Here is an 8549-nt window from a genome sequence, read left to right as displayed (position 1 = left end):
CTCTGTTCTGCAAGTCTTTGGTCTCCCTCGTGGAAAATGGTACATAATAAAAAAAAATCTTTACCTCAAGCTGCTTCGAAGTGCAAGGTAGACTGAAAAGAACATCAAGCTACATTGGTGTGTTTTAATGGTAGCATGTAGCCGCTGTACGCTCATACAGTGCAGTCAACTCCTGATTAGCAAAGATAACCTTGTGCCTAAAATCTTGCCCTAGCCATGCTAATGTTATTGACATTCCTGTAGCCTCTCTGCATGATTGCTTCATTCAAATGTGCTTGCTTACATACTTACATCAAATCTTTCACGAGTAAGACGCAAATAAGACGAAAGTACTATGTTATAGAAGAGGCACTTGACAATCTTTATACTGTGCACGTGTACTAAAGAATGATATTTAAGTGGTGAATTTGGCTCGAAAACATTGTGCTGACCAAGAATCAGTCGGAGCAATATTAAGGAGTCACCCTCCTAGGTCTGAACAATGATTTGTCTTCAACTTTGGGGTAAATGGCAAACCATAGAAGGGTATGGTGTGTGTGTGTGTGTGCATATGGCAGTTGGCAAACTAAACCCCTAAGTTTGACTAGTAGCTTGGCATAACCAACCCTGCTCTTGTGCTTTGTCCTTAGAGGCCCCAAATGTAATAATCTGTCCTTCTTTAAAACCCGTTCCTGCAGTGAAATGACCTAGTGGCCTCATGGGTGGAATGTTAATATTTTTCATAATTTAATTTAATTAATAAACATTATTTCAAAAAGGCTACCAAGAAAGACTCCAAGAAACACCTGTTTTTTCCCGCTGCAGTAAAAGGTTAATAATGTGAGTAAATCAAATATCCCATTGCCCTTTGTTTCTTTCTGTTGTAAAAACAAAGTATTTTTCCCCAATTAAGACTAATGCTAATCTTATGTGCTTCTCTGGCACTCATATGAATCCAGTCTCACAACTTTTCCACTATCTTGTGTCCAACTTAACTCAAGAGCCGGATATCTCTATCGGTGGCTATTGTATCGTGTCAACTGCGTGAGGAGTACTAACCTTTCTGCAATGCAGTAGAAATGTACACAGCGACAGTTCATCCTCTCCCTCTTTCCAGCTCTCTAAGAGTCTGAGCCAACCCGACACAGTGGGACTCCACCCTTCTTAACCACCAGTATGAACTGTACAAGACACTGACCACGAAACAATAGATTACAAAGAGTCCTGTCAGGCTAGCCGGCCCTGTAAATGAATGTTTCTATTTCAGACGCTGGTTGCCCTTTGGCCAATGCAAGGCACCAGCAGTGCTCTCGGGATAGCTGAATCCCTTACAAAAATGGGGATGAGTGAGAGTAGGTGACTAACTGGTGTGTGACTTTGTGATACTGCAGTAATACACTGAATTAGTAATCCATTTAGCATATATGGCATTTTGCATAGTGACCTACTTTCAGCCATTTTGGCGAAAGGTGTTTGACCACTTGTGGCCTTCACTGCACTTTACATAAGCTCACTAAAGAATGAACGTGTTAAAATGGCCAAATAGTGGGAAATGCAGTATAACCTTTTGAATTCCACAGGCCCCTTGAGAGTAATGAAGCCAAAGAAATAAAAAGCAACAAAGCCAACAATCATAAATAGACAGGAAAGTTAAACGGGTTCTACAGTATCTTCTCCTTTCTTCCGAACTTCAATTCCTCCCTGATCCTGTGTTTGCATTCCAGTAATGCTCGCGGTTGATCTGCTGGCAGGGCCATGCTCAACAACAGAAAGTTTCTCTGCTCCATCTGGCATCAACCGGCACGTCGATCAACACTCACATACAGTACATTCAGCAAGTATTCAGGCCCCTTGACTTTTTCCACATTTCGTTACAGCTTTATTCTGAAATGTATTAAATAAATAAATACAAAATCTCAATCTACACACAGTACCCCATTTTTTGCAAATGTATTCTAAATAGAAAACAAATACCTTATTTACACACAGTTGAAGTCGGAAGTATACATACACCTTAGCCAAATACATTTATACTCAGTTTTTCACAATTCCTGACATTTAATCCTAGTAAAAATTACCTGTCTTAGGTCAGTTAGGATCACCACTTTATTTTAAGAGAGTTGAAATGTCAGAATAATAGTGAAGAGAATGATTTATTTCAGCTTTGATTTCTTTCATCACATTCCCAGTGGGTCAGAAGTTTACATACATTCAATTAGTATTTGGTAGCATTGCCTTTAAATTGTTTAACTTGGGTCAAACGTTTCGGGTAGCCTTCCACAAGCTTCCCACAATAAGTTGGGTGAATTTTGGCCCATTCCTCCTGACAGAGCTGGTGCAACTGAGTCAGGTTTGTAGGCCTCCTTGCTCGCACACGCCTTTCCAGTTCTGCCCGCAAATGTTCTATAGGATTGAGGTCAGGGCTTTGTGATGGCCACTCCAATATCTTGACTTTGTTGTCCTTAAGCTATTTTGCCACAACTTTGGAAGTATGCTTGGGGTCATTGTAGGACTCGTTTTACTGTGGATATAGATACGTTTGTACCCGTTTCCTCCAGCATCTTCACAAGGTAATTTGCTGTTGTTCTGGGATTGATTTGAGCTTTTCGCACCAAAGTACGTTCATCTCTAGGAGACAGAATGCGTCTCCTTCCTGAGCGTCTTTTCGCACCAAAGTACGTTCATCTCTAGGAGACAGAATGCGTCTCCTTCCTGAGCGGTATGACGGCTGCGTGGTCCCATGGTGTTTATACTTGCATACTATTGTTTGTACAGATGAACGTGGTACCTTCAGGCGTTTGGAAATTTCTCCCAAGGATGAACCAGACTTGTGGAGGTCTACAATTTTTTTCTGAGGTCTTGGCTGATTTCCCTATGAGGTCAAGCAAAGAGGCACTGAGTTTGAAGGTAGGCTTTGAAATACATCCACAGGTACACCTCTAATTGACTCAAATTATGTCAATTAGCCCATCAGAAGCTTCTAAAGCCATGACATCATTTTCTGGAATTTTCCAAGCTGTTTAAAGGCACAGTCAACTTAGTGTATGTAAACTTCTGACCTACTGGAATTGTGATACAGTGAATTAAGTGAAATAATCTGTCTGTAAACAATTTTTGGAAAAATGACTTGTGTCATGCACAAAGTAGATGTCCTAACCGACTTCCCAAAACTATAGTTTGTTAACATGAAATGTGTGGAGTGGTTGAAAAACGAGTTTTAATGACTCCAACCTAAGTGTATGTAAACTTCTGACTTCAACTGTAAGTATTCAGACCTTTTGCTATGAGACTCGAAATTGAGCACAGCTGCATCCTGTCCCCATTGGTCATCCTTGAGATGTGTCTACAACTTGATTGGAGTCCACCTGTGGTAAATTCAATTGATTGGACATGATTTGGAAAGGGACACACCTGTCTATATAAAAGGTCCCACAGTTGACAGTGCATGTCAGAGAAAAACCATGAGGTCAAAATAATTGTCTGTAGAGAAACTACCGAAATACAGGTGTGCCAAGCTTGTAGCGTCATACCCAAGAAGACTCGAGGCTGTAATCGCTGCCAAAGATGCTTCAACAAAATGGGGGGGTGTCTGAAAAAGGGTCTGAATACTTATGTAAATGTGATTTTTCTGTAAAAACCTGTTTTTGCTTTGTCATTATGGGATATTGTGTGTAGATTGATGAGGGGGGAAAAAATATTTAATCTATTTTAGAATAAGGCTGTAACGTAACAAAATTTGGAAAATGTCAAGGGGTCTGAATACTTTCCGAATGCACTGTATAATATTCAGCTTTATGCATCAATATAATGAAGATGTTCGAAGTACAGATGTAGGATCTTCATTTGAGCCAGTTTGCTAGAGCAGGAAAATAATCCTGCAGCACAAGGAAATGTGAATTTTTATGTGAATTATAATTGAATCAATGGAAACGTTTGTAGGGGTTGATACATTTTTTGTACGGGCAATTCAAGTATGAAATGACAGTGAAATGACAAACTTCAGAAGCATTTTTAAATCTCAACAAAAGTGATCAAATTAAGATCCGACATCTGTAGTAATACCTTAATTCTCGTTTTCATTGTATTCTTTGTTAATTATAGAATACAGTTTCACTGCAGACGGTAAAAGTACAGTATTCAACTACAAATAATAGCATAACAGAGATTATACAGTATGAGGCAATGAGTCATAGGAAGTGGTATTCGGTTGCATTCTTCCCCTACCAGGCCTACTGAAATGGTAACGACGTCATCATAAGCCCCTCACCTAGTCATAGTATAATAAAAGGGTGTGGTGGTGGGGTATAGGATGATAGGTCTCCGTCTTACCCAATCTGACACTAAGAATCCATCTCATTTGCATACAATTGGTTGGAGCATGCAGTAACGTCAATATGATAAGGGTATTGTCAAGAGTTACAGCATTGTAACACAATGAGAGAGATCTGAAGTCTCACATGTTGTATGTCAAGTTATTTATCATGAACTCGATGAAAACTGATCTTCACCCTTAGATGAATAGACAGTAGTGGTATGCAGTGTGTATGGGATGGACCCTCAATGTCTTCCTATTTGTAGTCCAGATAGTTAAAAACCCTGAACTCAATATTTGTATGTCTCAGATTAGGTCAGTTCAGTCAAAGGGCTGATTTACTGATGATAATTGAGGTCTTGCAGTGCCATTGGGTCCATCTTGCATTCCTCTCCTTCTTTCCAGGTTTGCAGAGATTCCTACTCATTTTCGGTTTTTATGACATTGCCGGGGACCACAAAGAGGATGGGACCCTTTCCAAGAGGGAACAGCTGCGGTGAAACACCAACCTGCGCGAAGCTGGTGTTTTCAGAGGCATCCCCTCAGTCTCTTGAAAGGGCAAGGAGGGTCCCATCACCTGCTTGCTCAAGACTGACACCCGCCCATCAACCAGTCTCCGTGTCGTTTCCTTCAACAACAGTACCAGTAGTTGTTGATTAGATTCATTAAATGGAGCAACACGAGGGTACATGGCTGTGCTTCAAGGGTCAGGGCTCAAGGCTCGTCATGTTCTGCGTTTACATAGGTGGCCTAATTCTGATAGGTTGTCCCACTAATTGCTTTTTGATCAATCACAACAGCTCTTTTGACATTAGATATTTGTCAGAGCTCAAAAGACCAATTAGTGAGAAAAAAAAATCAGAATTGGGCTGCCTGTGTAAACCCAGCTTTAGAGGACCACGTGGCATAAAACAGCAAAGAATGGCACTCATAGGAATCTGATCATTAGTTTATTTGTAGATGGGAGTTCTACCTTGGAAGGTTCACAAATGGGTAATTCCAAGGTAACAGAGTGATGCTGAGACTCACTTTAAAACGTACTGCATGTCAAACTAAAACCAATGGTTGCAAAGTTAAACAAACCAACTCTACGCACACAGACAATTTGTATCAATTTCCATAGACATTTTTTACAAAAACACATTTACTTGAAGAACAGTGCAGATGCAAAGTTTGGCAACAGAATGATGACAAACAGCACAAACTGTCATTCTGTTATCAGATTTTGCATCTACACTGTGGAATTGCCCATATGTAAACTGGCATGCATGTGTAAACTGCCCTTTACTCAAATACTGTACTCCATTAATTAACCTCTTGAAGCTAGGGGGCAGAAATAACGTTCCCAATGTAAGCTGCCTATTTCTCAGGCCCAGATGCTAGAATATGCATATAATTGACAGATTAGGATAGAAAACACTCTAAAGTTTCCAAAACTGTCAAAATATTGTCTGTCAGTATAACAGAACTGATTTTGCAGGCGAAAACCTGAGGAAATCCAACCCGGAAGTGCCTTTTATTTTGAAAAATCCCTGTTCCATTGACTGCCTTTCCTTAATTTAAAGGGATATGAACCAGATTCCTTTTTCCTATGGCTTCCTCAGGGTGTGAACTGTCTTTAGACATAGTTTCAAGCTTTTATTCTGAAAAAATGAGCGAGATTTATCAAAACGCGTCAGTGGATAGCTGAATGTCCTTCGATTAGTTCATGTGCGCGAAAGTTGTAGCTCGATATTTTCTTTATCTCTTTTATTGAATAGTTTACCGTCCGGTTGAAATATTACAACCTGAGGATTGATTATAAAAAAACGTTTGACATGTTTCTACGAACTTTACGGATACTATTTGGAATTTTCGTCTGCCCTTCATGACCGCTCGAGCCTGTTGATTTCTGAACATAACGCACCAACCAAATGGAGGTTTTTGGATATAAAAATAATATTTATCGAACAAAAGGAACATTTATTGTGTAACTGGGAGTCTCGTGAGTGCAAACATCCGAAGATCATCAAAGGTAAGCGATTAATTTTATTGCTTTTCTGACTTTCGTGACCAATAGCTGTTCGTAATGTTTTGTCTAGTGATCGATAAACTCACAAACGCTTGGATTGCTTTCGCTGTAAAGCATATTTTCAAAATCTGACACGATAGGTGGATTAACAACAAGCTAAGCTGTGTTTTGGTATATTTCACTTGTGATTTCATGAAAATAAATATTTTTAGTAATTTTTGGGGAATATGGCGCTCTGCAATTCAGCGGTTGTTTACGAAAATGATCCCGTTAAAGGGATCCGTGCGCCAATTAACATGCCATTTTTACCTAACGTGCTCCTCTGTGGTTTTTGACATTATCATGCAGGCTTGGGGTCAATGGCATCTCAATTCAATCACTGGCATTGCATATCTAAGTGAAGCTCTGCAGCTCTTAAAAGTCACATGTGAGGTGTTTTGGTTGGCCAAGAGAGGAAGATCCATTTTTAATGCTGGTTCTTGACGATGGCGAGATCATTGAGGCCTCTGCATTCTCTCTGCCTCGCTCTCGCCATCGCCCTCTGACTGAATGCTCAAAATCACAGCCCTTTTCGTTGCAGCTTCCCATCGCTCTTCATGCCGTCTTTCAATTTTCAAGTTTCAATTTTAGGTGCTGATTCGATTTGGAGAGTTTGGGCGAAGATTAGTCAAAAAAAAGAATAACGCCTCTCCGTATGGAAGCATAACCTCAATTTATGTCGTACATGACTTTTACACGACCCTGTGGTCTGTCATAAATAAACACTTTTGGTGGTCTAGGCCTAGACAAGCCAGTCAAGGAAAAGGTGCACTATACGTAATTGCAGTAACCAATGCGTAGTTGCAGTTCAGTCTTTGTTGTTTAACATTCAACATATTCGGTCTTCCATCAAATTACGTTTATATTTTTCTCTGCTGATCGACAAGTGACGCTTACATTGCACCATCAAAAATAAAGCAAGAAGGCTTACATTTACGCCATGTAGGGTATTTTACGCACGTAAAACAAAAATCACAAAACTACGATGAATTTCATTGGTCATTGTAGACGTACAGCCTATCAAACATGCGGTTGATCTGAATGAAATTATCTTTAGGACGGATAATTTGGTCGTAACGGCCATCTCCTTCACACAATTGCCGGGTGGCTCGCCATTGGCCCTGTAGACTGTCATTGGACTGTACGGCAGTCCATCCTAAATGCCACATATCCAAATGGAGGGTTCATTCACGCAAAGCTAGCTCCCCTTTCTTACAGAATTTCCATCATTATGAGAAGCCAATCATGCCCCGTTCTGTTTTTAATAATGGTACAATGCACTTGTAATTTAATCCCACATACACCTGCTTCAGAACTCGAAATTATGAGGTGGCGCTTTCTATCTCAGAGAAAGCATTCCATCGTCATCCTCGTAAAAAAAAAAGACAGACGCATTTCTTGGATAATGTGAAGGCATGTGATGTGAGAGAGGTTCAGAAGTGAAGGGAAAGAGCCGGGATGGGATTGAGAAGTTCTGCTCAAAGCTGCAACGTGTCGGCAGTGCAGAGAAAAGACTGTACTGATGCCAAAAAAAATGTTTTATTCTTAAAGGAAGATGTAGGCGCGTCTATGGAGAGGTGTCTGTCTTTCTGTGCGTAATAAATACATTATGGGCGTTACGGAACAGTGCATCTGGCGACCTACAATTACACATTATTCACTAATATCTCATTGTATTTATTTGCTATATGTGCATGGATGTTGTATGACACCTTCAGTCTGGGGAGTTCGGATGCTTTTTGACTCTTTATAGCAGGACTAACAACAAACTTGAGACAAAAGGTCCGAAATAATGACATTCTTTTTCGTTTGTAAACGAATTCTTCCGTTGTTGAATTGCAGGGGAGTTTCCACATCTGTTTCAGTCATTATAATTTTTTTTTTGCGTGTTTATGTCTGTGCACAGACGTTCTGCAGCATGCACATGACCAGTAGACGTAGAAGAGTTGACGGTTTCCATCCAGAGAGAATCAGGTATATATTCTTCAAACAGGTTATAACCAGGAGTTAATTGACGGTATTCTCCTCAGGCGACCTGTGGTGGGATTGATGCCAAAATTAAAGATGCGCTGGCAATCCACAGGCATTCAATTTTCCGATCTCTCATTCCACGTATACCTTCCCGAAGCCGATCCCATATCGCATGAACTATACTATGAACAAATGTGAAATTAAAAACGTTAAATTCCAGCCCAAAAAATACTATTG

Source organism: Salvelinus namaycush, chromosome 41, assembly GCF_016432855.1.
Source record: "Salvelinus namaycush isolate Seneca chromosome 41, SaNama_1.0, whole genome shotgun sequence".
Classification (NCBI taxonomy): Eukaryota; Metazoa; Chordata; class Actinopteri; order Salmoniformes; family Salmonidae; genus Salvelinus; species Salvelinus namaycush.
This window is presented reverse-complemented; position numbering follows the sequence as displayed.